This window comes from Xiphophorus maculatus, chromosome 14, assembly GCF_002775205.1.
Source record: "Xiphophorus maculatus strain JP 163 A chromosome 14, X_maculatus-5.0-male, whole genome shotgun sequence".
In the NCBI taxonomy this organism is placed as follows: domain Eukaryota; kingdom Metazoa; phylum Chordata; class Actinopteri; order Cyprinodontiformes; family Poeciliidae; genus Xiphophorus; species Xiphophorus maculatus.
Window position 1 is genome coordinate 18,753,343 of NC_036456.1, and position 22,299 is coordinate 18,775,641.

General features: G+C 38.5%; 1 protein-coding gene across 4 annotated transcripts in view; it reads left to right on the forward strand.

Annotated features, from left to right (window-relative positions):
- The window catches only part of LOC102222347 (semaphorin-4F), a 75,075-nt gene that overhangs the window by 21,647 nt on the left and 31,129 nt on the right, over positions 1-22,299 (forward strand). The gene's annotated exons all lie outside the window — the stretch shown is intronic.

Sequence of the window (22,299 nt, forward strand, 5' to 3'; positions counted from 1 at the left end):
ATTTCTCCAGAATAAAAGCATCAAATACAAAAGTCACTCTTCGATTTTGTGAACCAATGGGAGCTCCATTAAAATTCGCTTTCTTTGAATCTGTTCATGAAATAGTTCAAGCTGTTTTTTTCTTTTTTCTTTTTCTGTATTTGATGCCTTGTGGTTTAGTACAAGCCAGTCCTTCTCTCTCCCCCATGTGATGGTGCTCACGCCTGGGTACAGCAAAAAGATTTAGAGGCTGCGTCACTCTGTCCGTTGACCATTAGGCTGCTCTAAGGTCACCTGACGGTATTAAAGGGCTTTGCTCCCTCTAGCTTTATTCACATCTACAATCTTATACTTGAAAGTTGCTTGTTTTTGAATGAAGCTGAATGAGTTAGGCACTGTTTTATATTATGATGGAACTGTGGACATATGCACTTTGATTGAATGACGAGACGCCAGCAAAGGGCAATGAGAGGAACGTTCAGATATTTGGCACCTCAGAGTGGTGTCTCTTATTTTTGCAATATGACATTTATAAATGAGGACATGCATTACTAGTCTGCACGCAATGCCTACTAGTTTCAGTCAAGTGTTTTTTTTAAGTGATTCTGAGAAGTGGAGAGCTGCTGCCGACTCTCAGCCTTCCTCTTACAGACTCATTTCACTACTGAACAACTCTCGAAGCCTATCACTCATCTCCACCTACTCCACCTGTGTTATACCTCAAACTGAATTAACACCTCATGCATATAGAGCATATAGAGTCACTGCAGTAAGTGGAAGGAAAATGTGGAGAGGAAGATTAAGGATTCATTGGGTGTAAATGAAAACGGTATGATGCAACTTCAAACCTACTTAAATATGGTCTAAACTGGCAGACCAGAAAAGGAAAGCATCAAGAGAAGCAGCTAAGTAGACTATTGTACCTCTGGAGGACCTGCACAGAGATACGGCTCAGTTAGGAGAATCTGTTGACAAGAAAACCTTTAGCCCTGTAGTTAACACATCTGGAAATCTATAAAATACCCATAACAAGTCTTACATGCACAAAACATACAGGACCAGGTGTGGAGACCACTGACAGTGGAAACAGCCAACTTGTGGAAGAAAGGTGCTCTGCTAAATGAGCAAATTCAGCTATTTGCCATGCAACATGATATGTGAGACTGAAAACTAACACTGCACATCACCCTGTTGACAGCAATCTAAGCATGAAATGTGATCAGAGTGGAAGGGAAGATGCATGGAACAAAATAAAAGGTAATCCTGGGAGAAAAGCTATTAGAGACGTAAGACTGTGGCAGAAGTTCAACATCCATTAGGACATTGACTCTGAACATACAGCCAGAGCTACAAGATAATGGTTTAGATCAGTGTTTGGGTGGCCCAGTCAAAGTTCAGACCTAAATGTTATAGTGAATTTGTGGCAGGTCTTTATAATTAATGTTGAACTATTTTTCAAACAAAGTAGAGAAAAAAAGTCACACCCCAAAAAATACTTGTAGCTGCAATTTTAGCTAACAGTGGTTTATTTAAAAAAAATGACTGAGGTCATGAATATACACTTAGACCTTTATTTGTGGATATCTTGAAATCTTTTTTTCTTTACAATAGTGTGCAAAAGTTCAAGATGGCTGAACATGAAGGGAGTCTTTAAATGCACTCAGATGTGACTGTTGTTGAGAACTTGAAATGTTTCAGCTGCTGAGTTAAACAATGATCATCTTTATAATGAAATGTCTAAAGACTGTGCTTGCTTAAGTAGTATTACAGTGCACAAAAGCTTCTTACGTAAGACACAGTTGTTGGTATACACAGAAAGTCAGGTGATGTGTGAAGAATAACATCCAGGAAACATCCTGCTTCCAGGTACTGCTCTTATCTTGTCTGGTAACGTCCCACGTTGCTGCGGGAGTGAATGATCTGCATCAGAAATATGGTATTTTATGCAGATTCGGCACGTTTTTATTCTTCTTGTAGCATCCGTTGGCAATGCTGATGTATTAGTGTTTGGAGACGGTTGCCATACGACTCGATGAAACTGCACAAGACGTAATTGGTTTACCTTCAGGTTGAAGAAACCACTCTAGCTTACCCTGTTCCAGTTAGTTTCACTGGTTTAGCACCAGTTTTAATGCTTCTCACGTGAAACTCGTTAGGGAGTCACCAAACATGGGGCATTGGAGGGGTCTGGCGCCCACCCGTGTAGCGACTTAATGGATCCTCTGATTTATGGTGAGAAAAATGAGAGCTATGACTTTAATTTTCCTGGCTGGTCAGGAGCTCTGTAGGTGTGTAAGCATACTCTTGAGGCCACCCAGTGTCCACCGACTGTATCTCCTGAGTTGGCCTTCAAAACTATGTTTAATCTTTGTTTGCAGTCAACAGAAGCTTTGCAGAATCGCCATTGAAGCGCAATTTCTCACTCTAGTAGCCATTAGATTTAAGATTTATCACCCTCTTGTGATAGTGATGGTTCCTTTGTGGTATTAGAGAAAGAGCTATCATTTTATTCCATGCGGCTGTATGTTTATGTCTGTTGTGGGAATGTGTGTACTTTTGGTGGTCATTAAAGAGGTCTAATCAGTGGTTCTAGGGAATTTCACATATATTTTGTGAGCTAAAACTTGACAGGATGATTCTCAGTTATGCATGAATGATTCATGGGTTGAAAGGAATTTCACTACTTGGACAAATGTCCAGCGTCTTCAGCTGTCTTTCTCTGGATCGATAGATGCAGTGCTGCCAGACCACACAGTTTTAATTATACCAACTTTATTATTAGACCTCACCACACAAATATCGCTCCTTTTAATCTGTTTATGAGAACTACTTTTAATGTCTGTATAAAGCATTACCTATCACTTTTAATTAAATTAGATATATCTAGATAATTCCAACGTCTCCACACATTATGTTTGTTAATTGGTATGTTTGGCTGAATTTTCCCATCGCTTCATTGAAAAGGAAGTTTCCCGGATGGCTTTGAATTGTAACGGTCTGCCTTTCAAGTTCCCCAATTTGACATTTGTTGTGAATAAACTTAATTTATACATTTTGAAAGAACGGTTTATCCTTTTGACAGGGTTGCACAATATGGCGGCTCCTGCAGTGTTTGTTGTTTTGAATAGATGATCATGATGATCATTACTCTTTGTCACTGCAGTATTTCCACAAGATTGTCATGGGATTAGACATGAAATTTTGTAACCACTGATTTGAAGCATGCCTTGCCTGTGAGAATGTGGACCTCAGCTGATTATGTGTTTGGGTTGTTGCTGCATTGTTATGTCCCCCTGGAGATTGTAATGTGGTTATACAAAGAATAAAAAAAACCTGCCTCTTCTTTCTTATCCCGCCATCCCATTGTCTGTTTCTCGGCCCCTCTGCTCCATCCATCCTGGAAATGGAGCTGATGGGGTGTGGTGGAGCTAAGTGCTTCCAGGGGAATGGAGGAAGGCTTCACAAGTGCTTTTAGCTCTTCTTTCAACCCTGCCTGATAAGCCCTTGTGTTTAAAACTGGACTTCCTATCTTCCACTCTTTCCTGCTTTATCATAAATAGTTAGAATCTGTTTCCTTATGATCAACTCGCATGCATATTCATGCATATTGTCTAATTTTTCTTTTTCTTGTACAATGTTCATTGTAAAAGTATTCATATTTCTTAACATGTTGTCACTCTACAGCAACAAATTATAATGTATTTCATTCTGAATTTATGTACTTTAGCCGGATGAGAGAGGATGGTTCGAGCTAAATAAAGAAAACCTATCAGAAGCTGCAAAAGACTTGAAGTGAAAGACCAGGGGTGAAGGATCACTATTCAGAAGGACAATTCCCTACTAGACAGCCAAAGCTACAACAGATTTAATGCATGTTTATCACAATGAAACACATTAAAATTTGAAATTGTAACATGACAAAATGATGAAAAATTCAAGGTGCATGAATACTTTTCAAGGCAGTGAACATTTATATTTTTTATACTGTCTCTGAAACCTTTTCTTGGCCTTTTCCTGAAAAAGAAAGCCAGAGCTCAAGCACAGTGAAAGTTTCAGAGGGTGAATTCACAACAGCCCTGTTTACTCCGCTTTAATTGAACTCTAGGTTTTTTGTCTAGAAGGTCTGGCTTGTTTGGGGAGGTGTGAATGCGCAGTCGAACTCTTGATGTGGACTGAAAAAGTGAAATCTTAGGTCTGAATGTCATGAAACAAACATGACAAAAAAGACAAAGAAAAAGAAATTCTGCATCTTCTAAAATATGATGTTACTTACCGGTAATTTATGTTTACATTTTGTGAAGAAGGAAGTTCTGCTCATGTCTTCTTCAGAGGTTTTTATGTTGTTTCCCTCAATAGATCTTGGTGCAGCTCCACCACAGGTGATAAGGTGAACAGGTTTTTCAATTAGTTTGGATTGTTTTACATAGTGTAGCTGAAAATGTAGCAAATGTTGCAATATTGGTCCCCAATTAAACTGAGTCTACCAGACTGTCAGGTGTGAAAACAGCAATCATTTGTTAGATTTTACTTTTTGAATAATATCTGTTTTATGCAGTTTCTCACCTGTGGTTGTGAAATAAATACTTTAGGGAGAAAATTAGACAGAGAATATCCATTTGAAATCATGATGTCATGGACAAAAACAAGATAAGAGAGAGATCGAATGAATGAGTGATCAGATGAGTGTGCTGTTTGCTGTCGCAGACCACCTACAGGAAATACTTCCTCACTCCTCTTTATGTTCGTCACCAAAGTTCATTAACTTTCCATACGCTCTGACGCATAATGGTCCCTCTATAAAGTCCAGACACGGTCTCTGATACACAGAAGTACACAAGAATTGTTGGCCATGCAAACCCTTTTGTTGTTTGTCAGTGGTGAGCCCACAGTGGCACTCCTGTGACCGAGAACCAAACAACTCAGAAGTCAAAGGTCACATACATATAATCAAAGTCAAGCAAATTTATGTTCCTTCTCAGTGGGATTGCATGATCTATGCCATTCTTTTCACTGTCATGACTTTGCGTCTCTTGTTCCGTTTCGCCAAGTTCAGGCTTGGTGAACTTTCTGAACTGTGTGACGGGTCGACGACGTACTTGATGGATTCCAGCATTGTCTTCAGTCGTTCATTCATTCATCCCGCCTGCCTGGTTCTCACTCCCCCGTTCAAGGAAAGCTCATGAAATATTCGTGCCCTGTGTCAAAACCCGCCTTTTTGGAGATTTAAGTATTCAGGAATTGGACAACGACTTCATTTCTGTGTATTACCTTCAGAGTGAAAGCATTTATCAGGACCTCATTGGGATTCATTTCCCTCGGCAGCTAGAAAATCCCATCTGATAGAAGGCGAGCTGAGTCCAAATAAAATGCATGGAGAGTACTTTTCTGCATCTAGATGAAGAAAGCACACCTAAACTGTAGGTGCCTTAAGCTGCTCATTTGTGTATTCTCCTTGTGGACTGGTATTTATTACTATCTATCATATATATCAGTTTTTAATCATGGTCTTGAACTCAAAGTAAAGTAAAAAGAGAATAAAAATGTGGCGAGACCGTTATCGATTGCTTAAGACATGTAGGATTTTTGAAGTATTTCTGTGCAAATTGGGGTTGCGAGGAATGAAAAACAAGTGGATTGAGGTCAAAATGTTTCAGCAGATACGTGACAGAAACTAAGAGTTATTGATGACCTGAAAAAAATAGGGGAAGAGTAATTGATCTGTCTCAGTTAGGACAAAACAAACTAGACTCACAGGGCCCGATACGCATCACGTGTTTGAAATGAGGTCAGAGGTCAGGCCGAGTCACTTGGCTGATTCTGAGACGCTGCATCCACTTAGCCTGTTAGCGTCTTTGCTATCTCAGACATATGGACACACACGTACTCAGGTGCAGTCAAAGAGTCGGTGACTGTTTACTCAGACAGATCAGAGGTGCTGAATCAAGAAAGGTCATCAGCTGATTGACCTGTCAATTTATTAGTCTGCTTCTATCTGTTGGGGTGTGTGTGTGCGTGTGTGCGCGTGTGTGCGTGTGTGTACAGGTCATAGAGGACATTTAATAATGGAAAACCGTGGATGTGAGGACATTCTTCATCTAAATGCTACATAAAGAGTTTTGCCTTCCAAATCTTGAGCTTTTTAGATTTTGATCATCTTTATATCTAATTACACTCCTACAATTTAATCTATAAGGGTGAAAAGAGTTATATTAAAGTTTGTCACAGTGAGGTAAGCTGTGGGTGTGTGCTACTTTTCTTGGTAAGAGAGAAAGTAGTTCCTAACTTGTCCTTTTGTGTTGACTTACAATCTTTTAAATGGCTTGACTGGTAGCAGTTTGGTTAATCTGTAGAAAAATGAATGTTTGCAAAGCAAAAGTGCTGTAAAAACATCACCACTAGTAATAAGTTGGGTGCTAAAGTTAGCTTTGTATTCTTGGCTTCTAATGTTCAGCTAAGAATTGACAGAGCAACTGACAAAATACAAAAGGTCTGTAAGCAACGTGAGAATACAATGACTGGCTAGCTTTTAGCTGCTAACAATGCTATAATGCCTGTTTCATAGATTTCTGGTTGTCAGCTAGCTGTTCCTGCACCACTAACATGACAATCTGGACTGTTTTCATTTGTCGTTTCATGTCAGGAGAATGATGTACCAAGTCCTGCCAGAACAACAGAGTTCCTGTCTGTCTTAAGAAACTAGAGAAGACTCGACCCATCAGAGATTATCTCCTAGCCCCTACCTTGTACTTCCCCATCCCCCTCTGCTGCACTTTTTGCTTTTCCTGTACTCTGTTCCTACAAGGTCACCTCTGACAAAACCTGACTTAAGGTCTTTCCTGTAGATAGCTTATTGTTAGCTTTCATATTAACTGCACTTCTGAATCCTCATTTGTAGATCAAGTTGACTTAAGGAAAGCTTCTGCTGAGTTTTGTATCAACACTAAGCTATTTAATTTATTTTTTTAAAGAATGTGGACTGCATTTGGTTGTCTGTCTAATCTTGTAAGCTGAACTTCGATTCTTTAAGATACATCTCGAGATTCATGAAAACCTAATTTTATTTTTGAAAACACAAAAAATGAGCATTTTAGGAATTAAGACCACTGTAGGATGACCATAAAAACTGCATTTAATCACTTATTGTGGATTCTTTAAAACACATTTTCTGATTTGTGAAGCGTTTGTTCTGTTTGATGTTAGAATTCTTACTTTTTTCAAAAATATTGGTAAAATCTCATTTTATTCTTGTGAATCCAATATTTCCACTGTCTCATCTTTTGAGCTGAACATATCATTTCACCTATTCATTTGACTCATAATCACATGAGTTGCTGAACCTGAATGTATGCTTATTGCGGTGTTTGTGTTGGTCTTTGTGTTTGACCTGTGTCAGCAGTACGGCAAGGGAGGAGGAGGGTAGAAACCAAAGCAAAACACGCACACTCTGCCCCTCTACGCTTCCTTGGACCTTTTCCTGCAGGAAACGCACATAAACAAACACACACTTCATCAAACCATGCTTGTTTTCAACCTTTTGATTCTTTCTTTCCATGTGGGACTTCATGAACAGCATGCAGTTGTCCTTGTGTCTGTATCGAAAGGTAGATGTATTAACCTAGTCAAATCAACGCTGCAGTGAGCAGTCAGCTTTTTTTCCTAGATTTGTGCCTGCTGGCATTTTTTTACCCTCAGTGACAGCTGAAAAAAAGCCACCGTGTGCAGACTACTGAGTGGAAACGTCTGGTTCAATTCAGTTTTATGCTCTTCTCATGGCACTGACACTAAAACAAAATAACAAGCTATGCCACACAGCAGCATGACAGCGTCCCACATACGTTCAAACACATTAAGTATGATAAATATTCTTTAATCAAGTTGGTTGTGGCTCAGAAAGTCCTTCTTCAGTCTAAAAATTACAACTTCCTGACAGGATATGTTGATGTATTCTTCAGCAAGGCCTCCCACTTCACCTAAACATCTTCACAACTTTCAAGTTTCTTTGGTCTAAAGCATCATCTCAACCTAAATTCAACATTTTGGAGCAATCTTGTTGACATTTCTAAACCTTCTTATATTTTACAATACACAAAGGTGTTTGATGAAAGGATTGAGGAATTCCCTGCAGAGCTTGGCTGTGATTGGTCAGAGTTACCTATCTGTGTGGGCTGCTTTCTCCTACAAGTTTGCATTGTTGACAGTAAACGCCACGTCAGGGAAGTTGAAGGAAAGCTCAATAATCTGCTGTTTTCAGCTACAAACATCCCACAGATCCACCTGTAAATACCTTGATTTCAGGGCAGACTTAGTCTTGAAATAGTAGCTAGATGATTGTGCCTCAATTTTTAAAGACATATGAACTTATATACGAGACATCAAAGCATCAGAAATTAGTCCAGAAAATAGATTTTGTTTTACTACTATCTTGTCTGACTAAATGTCTTTAAGTATTTTTTTTAATTAAAACATTGTTTTCATTTGTTTGTGTTCAGATTTTCTTTTCACAATTTTTAACATGGATTTATATATATTTTGCATTTCAAAGGCTTGATAGTAAAAGTAGCGACGCACTGACCAAAGAATTTTACTGATTTTACTGGTTTTAGCTGATTTTGATTTTTTGTTTTTAGAGCTATTACCATTCAAACCTTCTTTTTACCCCTTTGTGCTATTTTTAATTATATAAATTAAAAGAAGTGACCCCTTTTTTCACACTGTCTGAGAAAGGCGTCGCTGTAAAACAGAGTTTTACTCTTAGTCTTATTTTTTTTTTTAAACAGAGTCGAAACAGTTATGGAGCTAATACTTAAAATTGTCTTAAGGGTCTTTCATTTGTTATTATCATGATTAACAAGTTTAACTTTACTAACTAACACCGTCACTGTTTCAGTTTTTTTTAATATAATGAAAAATGGAGTTAAATGTATTTTGTATTTTGTCCCCATGTTAACAGGGGGATAGAGTAAATATAGGATACACCGATCATTCTGAGTCAGAAAAAGTAAACTGGATTTTCTGGTTGAAAAGTAAACATGACACTGGTTCAGCTGGTTTGCCAAGGGAAATAGATGGTTATCCACAGGATGTGTTGTTTATTTACATATTTCTGAATGTGAGAAAGAAATATGTTTAGCATATATACAACGACCAGTTGCACGATGCATTATGCAACCTGGTTATAAAAAGGAGCAGCAGCTCATCTGTTGCTCACAAATGAAGTCTTCAAAGAGAACCTGAGAAATGGATCTTTTAAATTAAACGAATAAACCAGCAGAGCTGCTACTGTGTGTGAGAGTGTGTGTGTTTATAATGGACTCAGATCCATTTCCTCTGTGTGAATTATGCCAGGTCTCCCTTTGGCAGGCTAGTAAATCAAAGCACCTCTCTTCACTCCTTCTCCCACAGTTTTTTATGCCTGTTTGTATGCAGGTGTGTGTGTGTGTGTGTGTGTGTGTGTGTCTTGGCAGTCATGTTTGGCACATATTGTATGAGACCCATTTCATCCTCTCACACACACATGCTTGCTCACACAATGACAGCTTGACAGCAAGGGCTGCCCTGCTGCGCCAACTTTGAATTCATTGATTGATCGAGACTTTCTCAACTGAAAGTTTCTGTGGTGTTATTTTACACCCGTGTGTATGTGTTGGTTAAATTTCAAAGTCTATGCTGTATTGTTTATGTTTGTTATTGATTTCCAGTTCTCCTGTTTTGTTTTTATGATGCTCTTTTGGCATTTTGACCTTCTTTCTCATTTGTGTTTTCACACTGGAAAGCGTACGCTTCTGTTTTTGTGTGCTAGCAGGACTGAATCAGTGTGTGTGCACTGTTAAAGGAAGCATGGCAACACCAGGACTTAATGACAGGAAACTGGCGTAGGCAAACATAAAGGAAAGCTGTCAGCAATCCTCCCCACCTTGCACACAAACGCTCTCAGATAAATGCCGCCGCAAAGGCATTTAAATACAGACGCTCACACAAAAAATGTAAAAAAGCAAAAGGTTTTGGCAAATATGTTTATGCTTTCACAGTTGTACAGGTCTAGATTTGAAGAATATTTCCTGAACATAAATTGGATGCAAAACAGAAAATAAATTTGTTTACAGTTTTAGCCTTGATTTAAAGGAACTCAGTATTTTAGCAAATTGCGTGTCATTCTTAACCATCTTCTCATGAAGCCCCTGAATTAAATCTACAATGCCAGATGTCCCCCACTGTTGTTTACTGACACTGACCTATCTCAGCCTACCAGCTAGAGCAGGGGTGGGCACTCCTGGTCCTCGAGGGCCGGTGTCCTGCAACTTTTAGATGCATCTCTACTTCAACACACCTGAGTCAAATAATGAGGTCGTTAACAAGACTCTGGAGAACTTGACTGCACTTAGGAGGAGATTCAGCTGTTGGATTCAGGTGTGTTGGACCAGGGAGACATCTAAGAGTTGCAGGACACCGGCCCTCGAGGACCAGGAGTGCCCACCCCTGAGCTAGAGTTTTGTTTTTTTTAATTTGTTTATTATGTAGATTATTTATTAGAAAGTCAAGTCTTTTTAATGTTACAAACCTTCATGCAGAGGTTTAGTTTCCAGGACTTCTCCTGCAGCACCGAGTTCAGGGCTTTTGTTTATTCCCACAAGCTGCTGGAGGACAGGTATGTAAGGGAGGGAGATTGACCTCAAATTCTGTGCAAGACAACCTGCTGATAATCCAAAACAGTCCTCTGGGTTTCATTAAAAATATTTCTAGAAAACTAATTTTAAAGGCAGGAGTATTCCTTAGGTGTTCTGCTGCAAGTGTAGAGGTCCACCTTCATAACGATGTGTCAGCGTCATTAAAACAGAACTCAATTTCCTGTCAGAGATTGTTGAAAGACGCTGGGAGTCAGTGGACGGCACATTTTTTTCACAGGAGTCACTTATTCTCTTACTTGGGTTTATAATCCAGTTTATGAATATTTGTTACCCTGCACCTGCTTGTTTCTCTGATAAGAAAAAAGAATATTCATGGTTAAAGCCGTATAAAGAATAAAAAATGCTTCCATTTGCAAAGTTGTTCATGTTGAGCTGTTGTGCTGAGCTAAATCAGTTTGCAGTAGAAAACATTTGCTTCTCTTTGGGTTAATATAGTTTTACACTTACGTTACTTAAGGTATATATTTTTAATCTAATCCAGTTACTCTTAACCTTGGGATGCAACACTTTTCTTTGGTACAGTTTTCAGGTATTTCACATAAATCGTATCACATCTATTTGTGTGTCCAAGTGTTTTCTTTTTCTTCTTTTTCATGCCTAATATGGACCTTTACTGGTAAAGTTACTGACCTTCTGCAAAATAGTGATTCTAATGGCGACCAACGTCGAGTACAATGGAGAAAAGCATCATCTTTGGAGGCATTGGAGAGGGTTAGAGGAAAGATTTGAGTACAGATTGAGTTAAGGGCAACCAAGAAGTTTAATGCCTCATTGGGACCTTTAGTTGGAAAAATTACCAATCTTCTGAGGGTAAATTAATTGTATGGGTACAAAAACGCTGAGCATCATCTCTAGCTTAGTTAGGGTTAGAGAAAAGTGGTGAATTATAGATCAAATTAAGGTTAGATAATATGGTTAATTATACAAACTGAATGGAAGTTTGTTTTACAATAAGGATAGCTGCACAAGCTTATATTTGCTTGTGCTTCTGTGGACAAACTGCTCATTAAATTCTTGCTTCTCCAATCCCTATACCTCTCCTTGGTCTCCCTGCTCTGCTCTCCTTATTGTGGTTTCTTTTAATTGGAGTCTGAGGTGGTAATTACAGGGAAGGAAAGGGTAGGAGGAGGGGAAGGTAGGAAGCAAAGGGTGAGGAGACAGAGGGGAAGCAACAAGAAGGAGTTGGAAGGAAAAGAAGTGTTTGGTTTGGATGAAAGAGGAGAATGAAAACACCTTTTTTAAGTAGGTCAGTTTTGTAGAGATGACCATAAAACATTTTATTCTTTGGAATTTGTATAAAAAGTTTGATAGTGTAGATATTCAGGCTTTATCCTAAAGTTGAATCTGCGCTGAATAGTCAAATAGTCTGATAGGCTCTTGTGAATCATTTGCACATAATTACTTTTATGTGAAATAAAAAAAACAAAAACAACACGTTTGGCTTTAAAAAGTGATGAGACTTTTTCACTCCATTGTTTGCCTGTATTTGTTTTTCATTCGTACATAACTCCCACATGTGAATTCTGCTAAAACCTCAATTCTGCATTCGGTTTGAGTCGCTGTTTTTGTGCAAGGTGTCTGCAGGGAGTAACCTGTGTTAAATGAGGTACAGTCAGCGCCCGTTCCCTCCTGCTGTCTGGAACGCTCACACACGTTCACGCCCAAGATCGCTGAAAACCCACCGCGCTGTAAGGATACATTAATGCTGAGCCACATTATCATAATTGAGGTGTCTGTGGAGCCTGTTTGTGTATTTTGTGTGTGCGTGGCTGTTCACCCATGGGGAATACAGATGCAGCGAGAGAGGGTCTTTAGTGCCAGACAGACACTGTACTTTCATCTTTTAGCTTAACATTACAATGAAGGACAGACCGTGTGTGTTTGTGAGTGCGGTAAATCATAGGCTGGGAAAGCCTTCTGAAAGTATTATCACTGATCTAGAAAGAATATCAACATTACAAAGCTCTACATGGACACTCCATGGATGTAGATGGTGCTTTCACACTAAGAACACATCGACTGAGCTTTTGTTTTGATTATAATCACGATCAAAGCTCCAGGAAATTACAGACAACACATTTCTTGTTTAGTTATTAGACCAGAACTGCACCTTTTTAAAGGTTTAAATTCTTGAATACATGGAGAGTGAAGCTTCTGGATACTGATCTAGATGTGATTTAAAGATGCAATTAAAGGATTTGAGTGACCTCACTCCCCAGAGTGTGCCATCAGACAGCATCGTGACACCACAGCAGCCCCTGTCTTGGTGAATCTCATCAGATTAAGTGCTTTTATACAATGGGTACATGGGAACAGAATGAAAATTACATCCCTGCAGTCCAGAGTTGATTAATAAAATACTGCCTTGATACGCAGAGGCTGCCTAGGAAAGTGCAGGCATTGAAAGGAGACACAAATCCAGCCGGGTTTTCAGACACTGCCGTTTATCCTTGAATATTAGGATGACATCATAATCTGTATGAGTCACTGGACAATTTTAGATTTCATCTGAAGTAGTGGTTTCTAAAACTTTTATGCCTTTGACCCACAAAATAGCAGAGTTGAATTAACTGCTGGTTGAGTATGCAAGCATTAGTATTAAGTCACTTTATCAGGGATATAATGGCAACACAAAGAGCATCTACAGCTACCATATGTTCTTTCTTTTTATTTATATTTAAAAGCAGGATGGAGTTATTTTCTACTATGTATTGGTTCCCTCCTCGTACTCGTTCCTCCTCTCTCCATTCAAAATACTAATGTCAGTTTAACTGGTTACGCTACATATATTCCTTTCCTCTACAACCTCATCCAGTTCCTGCTGGGAAATCCAAAAGTAATTCCAGGTCAGATAAGATACAGTATGAAATCCCACCTTACATTTCTGTGCTGACCCTACAGCAAGCTGTGCAGTAGATTCCTCCAAAGCCAGAGACACTTCCTTATCAGACGACCCCAGTTGTCTCCTTTTGATGCATGAGAACAGCATATCTCTGAGCATTTAGACACGTCTTCATCTTATCTTTGGGTTGGTGGTTAGCTTTGCTTCAAAGCAAGCCAGTCTCACACTCAACCCTAATTGTTGTTCTTCATGCGAAGATAAAAGGAAAATATTGTCTCTTGAGCTTTTATTTTTTACATTTTTTCTGTTTTGCTGATGTTGTACCAAATGTTCATGTTCATAATCTGTTCCATTTTTCTGTCTGTATCCACTTTTTATAATTGTAAATACATGAAAAACAAAGGCTTAATTATTACTCTCAGCAGTAGCGATGCATCAATCCTCATATTGAAAATAAATCTAGATTGGGTATTGGTGACATTGTTCCTGATCCATAAGGACAGATCTATTCAGTCTAATTCTATGGTTTATACTCTTCATGACATACAAACATTTTAAATAAATTCAGCACTGTTTTTCTGTATCGGATCGATTTTGGCCGATATTAAACCTCAGACATCTGTATCAAAAGCAAAAAAGTGGATCGGTTCTGTTCTTATAACTTTTTATATTAGCAATAATAAGAGAAATTGGACTTGACTGAAATTAATGTTGGATTTAAACCAAAACAAAACATTTATTCTTGTTTAATTCAGAACTACCACCTCTCCCAAGTAACCTGAAACACAGTTGTTTCTTTTACATTAACTCAAAACAAATATTACTCTGCTACGTCCGTGTATGTCAAAACTCGCAAGTCGGACTTGAAATAAAACCGGTATCGACCTCATTACCATCCACCTGCTTTCACCACAATGATTTGACCTGCTGTTTCCGTAAATAAAAGCCTGCATAGTTAGAAAACTAATAGGTAACTGAGAGAGGAGGAGCTATTTATTAGGGCAGTATGAAGGGCTTGGCTTTTGCTCTCATAGTAAATAAAATAAAACTTTGTAATTAATGTCACTAAGAGGGGATGTGGACTTATCCCACCCTGACATGAAGCCGAACAGTGTGTGTGCTCACAGAGGGAGGAAGGGAAGGCGGGGTGTAACACAGCTAATAGGTTTTAACTTTTGAACCTTACGTCAATTACTTTGATAATGAGTTTTTCTAAAGCTGGCGTGTGTTTGTGTGTGTGTGTGTATTATGCTGCTTGAGGATGGTAACCTAATGAAACATTGAGTTAATGTATTAACTGCTTATGATTATGATGTTCTGTTTTGGACCAAGTTCACACAAAGGCTTACCAGTTAACAGTAGCACCTTTCTTTCCTGTTGCTTACTTTACGTTTTTCATGTTTAATTATTAACATTATTAATGGTTTACTTATGAATGGAGCTGTTATTAACCTACCCCAGCACCAATTAATGAGTCACACCATGTGTTGAATGAACCTTTATAGCCGAAAATTTCCTAAATATCACATAATTTAACTGAATTAAGCCCAGTTTTTTTTATGTAGTGTTTTCTAGACATGCAGGTAACCAAAAGTGCTTTGCTAAGCCAAGAAGATCCTGGAGTTTATTTATTAAAATTACATATATTTCAACTTTGCTGTAAGTATTCAACACACGTCTAACTAAACTATCCAGAAGCATTTTTTTTTTGCAAGCTGTTTGGATAATTGCTGCGAAATGAAATAAAACTCTCCTAACAGTCTCCTAATAAAACCTACAAATGACACTTGCAGCAATGTTTATAGTGGAAAGAGTGCGACTGGTCAGGCTGCAACCCGCTGAAGGTTGACCATAGATGTGAAAGACATGTTTTTATATTTTTGTTTAACTGTTGGAGGAGCTTGTTTCTGAGAAAATAATGCAAGGGCATGTGCTGGCTTTTGTATTTATAAGTCTGTATACAGTTGGTGTCACTTTGGATGTCACGGCATGGGTGTGTTTGTTTTTGTCACCCTGACTCGTTTGCATGGGGAATGTGAAGAGAGTTTGCATGTCATTGTTGTTGTACTTTGAGCAGAGACGCCTCCAGAGTTACTTGGAAAGGATGAAGTTCGATACAGAAAGGCAGGAAAAAAGCTTACTCATTCTTTGGGGTTTTATGTTTTATTTTGGTTTACGCACAAAATAAGAAAGACGGTAAATTTCTCCACTACATATGTTGCAATTCTTGGTGGAGGAAAAAGCCAATGTGAGGGAGTTTAAAGAAGTTAACAATAATCATGATCAGTGACATATGAATCACCTTTAGTATTTTAGCTGTGTAATTGTATTCTAGTGTGCCTTGTTCATTTTATTTGAATAAAATTTTGTTTTATCTTAATTTTCCATGTGGATCACATTGATCTGTTGTTATTATTACGGCTTTCATTGTCATATTTTGCATGGTTGGAGCAGGACCAAAAGGCAGACAGAAGCTTAGGAGGATCAATTTGAAATCTTTAATAAAATTACAAATCTTACAACTGGAGAATAATAAAAACAGGACATAAAGAAGAGTAAAAGGCAGCTGAACAGACAGGGTAACAGAAGGATCCAGCCAAGAACAAGGAAAATCTAGGTTAAATACAGAGTTTGATTTGTGACAGGAGACAAGTGGCAACTGTGAGAGAAATCAAACAAGATGAATAATAAACACAGGGAGGCTGAACTAGGACTCAAATAAGTTACAAATCAAAAGGAAAAACACGTATAAAAAAGAAGAAACTATATACAAAGGAATGAAAACAATACCAGCAAGACCTTTTAAGCAATAATAATAAACTGAATATATCAATATTTGTTGAGCAATAAAAAGGAAAACAAACATATTAATGTTAATGCTCCATATTTTTCATGTTTGTTTACATATGTGGTGACTTCATGTCACCAAGTTTAATCTGTCTGTTCAGGAAGTCTCTGTTACCAGACACCGATGAAGATCTCCAATAACATGCATCGCTAATCTTAAAATAATATAGTTGACAAGAAACAGTTTTGCACAGATACAGGAACTGGAACATGTCCTTATAAGTGCATGTGTGACAGTGACATTACTGAAATATAATCAGATTCTTCTCTTCTTCCCCAGCATGTTGACTTACAGCTAAAAGGCGCTGGCGGACAAAGAGATGCTTGTTGGGTCAACCACACGCACACATGCGAGCGCACCCCCCCACGCGCACGCACACACACATGCACACATGGATATTTGTATTTAGCAGGAATGGGCTTAGGGTCATTAATCTTGCTTTGGAGCAAACCAGCTAAATTCAACATTGTGCAGGCCCTGAATATTCATGTTTAGAAACGGAGCTGATGGAAAACAGCCAACAGTTGTGCTCTGAATGTCTCCTGTCTTGTTTTTCTTCTCGGATCCATTTCCTTTTCTCTCTCCGTGTTTACTATTTTTCTGAAAGAAGGTTCAACCTTGGCTCCACCCACTAGGAGTACGCCCACACAGGTGTAACCACATGTTTGCATGCTTTCGGTTGTTGAAATGTTTGACTTCAACTGGATGGAACAGCTTCACTGGAATACTGTTTTTTTTTAGGTCGTCAATCATAATTAACTCACATTTGTATGACCATATAATGAAATGCATCTGTTTGTTCATCGAAAAAAACATGATTACAAAACAAACAAAGTATTGCAGATAAGTGTCCAGGTGGTAAACATGGATTTTGTGGTGTGAATATGCTGCGGTAAAGAGGGATTTTGTGGCCTAGTGCAGATTAAAAGGGCAGGAAGGTAGAAGAGATTAACATGCTTCTGATTCACAATGTTTGCCAAAACCTTCTGACCTCGACTCACCATTGTCTTACATGAGCTGAGATCTGTAAGACAAGATCTTGGTTATGGTTTTGATGCATAACCAAGAAGCTGTATTTAAAATTGACAAATTTTATCTTTGGTGTTATATACCAGCATCTACCTTATTGAAAGCGAACAACTGCGGGTTTTAGCTGCTTTAAATGTTAGTTTCAGTTGAAAACCGCAAATATGCTAAAGTATTATAAAATTTAACCTGCCACATTAAGCTATAGGAGACGAGGCCTAAGTGAATGCTACAAAAAAGAGCCAGAAAAGACCAAAAGTCAGAAAGTTAAGATGTCAAGTTCTATGGAGTGATTGCAGTTTGAGAGGCTCCTCCTCCATCTCCCTGTCTCTCTCTATCTATGTGTCTCAGTCTCTTCCTTTGGGTTTAATCAGCCAGACAGTGGTGTGAACCCGATCCAGGGCGGAGAAATCTCACCATTGGACATTAATCTGTGTGACAGGGGCTTATTAGATAAGAGTGGTCTCCGCTGCTGGCTTACACTGTGGATGGAGCCAGTCCTGACAGAGAGATGTGGCTGAGGGTAACTGCGCTGTGCAGGGAGGGCATGTGAAGGAGAGGCGGTGATTTAACTTTAAGAAACTCGTCTGCCCCAGAGGAGAAGAAGGGAGGGACTTATTCTTGTTTGCTCTGACCTGGAGGTAAATTGGAAGTGCCGGGGAGATCGAGCGCCTGTGTTTAGAAGGTCAACAGCGGCTCCATACGCTGCAAAAGCTCCAGCACTCCATGGAAATATCATTACAGCTCGCTGTAAATTAGAGTGTGTGTGTTTTTCTTCCTCTTCTGGTCGCAGACTGTCCTCACACATGAATGACTGATCTCTAACGCAGATTACGTAATCATGCAGCAGCTCTCCAGAGTTTTGGCATCACAGTGTCTCCTCGGGCAAAACGAAAATATGATGACATTTACTCTTTCAGTTTTTCTCCTGAGTTTGAGCTGCTTAGTTGTTGTCTTTTTTTATGCCCAGCTGTACGTGACTGACTTCATTTGACTTGTTCAAAGTTGTAAACTGAAATGAAAGTAATTCATCTTTGTTGAGTCACATCTCTTTGTACCTACACTGATTAAGAAAAGACAATGAACCAGAATGCAGTGTGGACAGTTTTGAAACCTGTCTGTTCGCATATGTACCAGATAGTGATCGGTTTTCTTTTCTTTTTTATATAACAATGAAGTGACGAGCTGTTGGCAGCACCTCAGTTACAGTGAAGATGTTCCTAAAGGTGATTAGTTTTAGGCTGATTTTGGCATTGCATGTTCAGAATATATTGGTGTGTATGAATTTGTGTGAAAAAGGCCTTGTGAAGCATGTATTTCCTTCTGGGGATCATTTTCTTTAATTAGCTGATGGAAGAAAATTGGTTAATAGTGTAACGGCTGAAGTAATTGCAGGTTAAAGTAGGTCACCATAGCAACACAGTAGTATAAAGGTTACTACTGTTTGGTTTATCAGAAACTGAGGCATTTTGACGTAAGCTGAAGATGAGTTAAGCTCTTTATCTGGACGCCATTGTGGACAATTGTCTAGAGGTGTGTACGCTGTCGACGTGTAGAGGATCAACATGTGCTGGAAATTCAAATATGGGTGTCAAGAAAAATTACAACACATTGTGCACAGGTCTGACTAACATTGTTTTGCACGCTCCATCAGTTGTTTCATTAATTTCTGCTGCTGTAATGAGTCAAATATTCAAATCAAATGTTGAAGTATGAATACCCAGAAAGAGCCGTGCATATCTAGGTAGAATAAAAGCCCAGACGGAATTTCAATTTATAAACTTTCTGCTGAAGGATTAGCAACTTATTAGTTCATCCAGACCAACGCAACAGTTCATGCCCTTGTATTTCATCATTGGCAAGATAACTATAAGAAAACTTCAGCTGGTAGCATGTAACGGAGTCATATTACCTTACTGTGAAAGTTGATTTAATGCTTTATAGAGAGTACTTTAAATTTATAGATCTGAAAGCAGAAGTTACCCTGCGGCATGCACAAAAAGAAGCATAGTGTGGAGAGTTGCTACATAAAAGTTAGGAAGGAAAAAAAAGAAGAAAATAAGGAAAAGAAAGAAACTGCAAGCTTTGGACAGAATGTCATATGGAAACAACAGCATGATCTCTCTGCTCTCATCCTTATATCATCGTGTCGTTCATCCTCTGGTTTGAAGCAGTAGGAAATTATTTAAAGTTATCAAAGTCAATCGAGACCAAAGGAAAGAAAACATTCATTGTTTTCTGATCTTTCACTCTTCACATTTACAATTAACTTTTTTAGGTCAAACCTTCATCAGCTGAGCTTTGACTGTAATATACCACAAACAAATGAAGTAAACGGAGAGCTTCAGAGACAGTTTTGTATTTCTGAACTCAAACATTCGTCCAGGGCTGATTGTGACCTAACTCATAAAAAAAAGAGAAGAAGAAGAAGAAAAGATCCGGTCTCGCAGCAGAATTTATGTCAGTAGCTGGGCTGCTGCAAGGAAACACATGCAGGATGTTGCATTTCAGCAAATGGCATTTTATATGCACATCTGACTTTGCCTATGCAACAACCACATCTCTACAACAATGAGCTTCCTGTCCCTTTAATGTGCCATATCTTGTTTTGCAGCATTTCAACAAGCTGGTTAATGGCTGGACCTCAGGTTAACCCAAGTTTAGTTTCAGAATAAATATACACACGCACTCACACACTGAAGCATGACTATATTTGACGCTATACCGCAGGCTCTACGTCTTTGTGTGAAAATAAAGGTCATTTGTGCTTATCATTGCACATGCTAGTGTTCCTATGCTTCTGTTTTTTTGTTCCTTTGTGTTACTGAGCTTCACAGGATCTTTTTGTTTCCTTCTTTGCTTTGCATTTGGTGCTAAAGAGACCACATATTTATTTATGTTTTTTTCACTTTGCATTTTAATAACATGTTATTTAGACAGTTGACTGAATGCAGAAGTCAAGTTCTGCTATTTCTGGATGACAGACTTCCACTGGAGACACATGAATAAAAGAAGCAAATATTTCAAACTTCTGCTTTCTGATTTTTCGGCAACAGTCAAAAAAACCCTCCCGCTCTATAGATGTAGCTCTCTGCTTCCTGTTGCAGGTAGAGCCAAACTTGATTTAAATCCTGCAACTGGCCAATTTTGTTTGCAAAGTTTCCTCAAAGGTTTGTTAGGAAGATCAAAGTTAGATTCAGAAGCACATACACACATTTTTGGCAGCAGAGTTTTGCCATCCAGAAGCTTTTCCTGCATGGACCAAAACAGAGTGGGTCTCCATTGTATTGGAGGAAGGAACACCCCCAACTCTATATTTCCCCTTGTCACCCAGAGTGACGATGATGTCACAGTGGACCCAAGAGCTGCAAGGCATCGTGGGAAATGACCTTTAGACTTGGGCATATACATTAAGAAGATGCATGCAAGCATAAATGTAGAAAAAAAATTAAGTAAACTCTGCTTGAGGCAAAGTCAAACCCTGAGAACATGACACAAAAGGAGGAAGAGATTAATGAAACCAATTTATGGGAGTCCCTCACTCGTTAGCAGCCTATTTAATTTTATATGATGTTAGACGAAGACAAAACCAACATCATGATGAAGAATGAGACATTATCTGTTCAGGTGTTTGTTCCTGAATCGGTGTTTGTTCTGCAGTGTTGTCTCTAGCCTCAAACATGTTAAATATTTTGTTTAAATAATTTACGAAGACATTATTTCTGCAAGCAAAATCACTGAACATAGAGAAACTCTTTTACCATCTTCATTGTTGTTTCATTGTTCGCCCCTCCTTCACCCAACGAGAGGTGAACAATCACCACAGATTTTCATCATTTCCAGAGATCAACAATCAGCCAAACGTAGATTAAAAATCGATTTTATCCACCTGTGTAATTTCTGTAGCTTTGCAATTGGCATATCTGCTCAGGGAAACTCTTTAAATTAACGAGCTTCTTCAGATAAGATTGAACATTTTTGAGCTGGTTATTTAGTTGCTGATTCTGTGAGGTAATATCAGGAAAAATTACTGTACGTGGAGCTGCATTGATCAGAGTTTTCTGGCAGATTTTCTATCGACTTTTTACAGATTTTTGCCCAGTTTTGTAGAAGATAAGAAGCTCCAGAAAAAGCCTCATTAAATGTCTTTGAGATCTGATGCAAGGAGTTAAAAAATGTATACAAGAAGAAGAAGCAAAGTCATGCCATGTATTGTTTGTATTGTATTGATTGAGCTGTTGTGGTAAAACAGGATTTTCCTTATTATATTAAAGCAGAGGGAAATAAATAAAAATTTAAACTGTCAGTAGTACCTTATTATCACCCTATTAGCATTAAAATACAGCTTAATAAGGACGATATAATATTATATGGATTGAAACACATTTCCAACCAACTCTATTGTGTGTGTGCAAATATAGGCAGCTACTTACTGTATGTCTTCACTTTCTCTTGACTGCTGATATTTTATAAATGCCAAGCCAACATTATCTCAACCTTGCAGGCAAATATAGAAACTATAACTTAGCTGTAGCAGCAGTACAGTATGTCACAGGAGAAGAGGATAACACCGAAGTGACCTAACGGCGTTAGAGTCTGACAGTTATGTGTCTTTGGTATTTTCCAGGGCGAGCTTCAAAACATACAAACATTTATCCATTAGCATAGTGGTGGTCAATGAGGAATCTCTTAGTGTGTGCATCCACTCGCACGTGGAGTGGAGAGTATTGATTTCAGGTAAAGTGGTAATTATAAAGGAGAAGAAATTCTTTCTGTTGAATAAATGGAGTTCTGATTTTCATTCAGAAAGAACACAAGATGCAATTTGAAGATGGATATAGGTATGGGATCACAGGGGATTTTGATACTGTGATGAGAAAAATAGAATGCATCTCATTTAATAATATTTACCTTAAAAC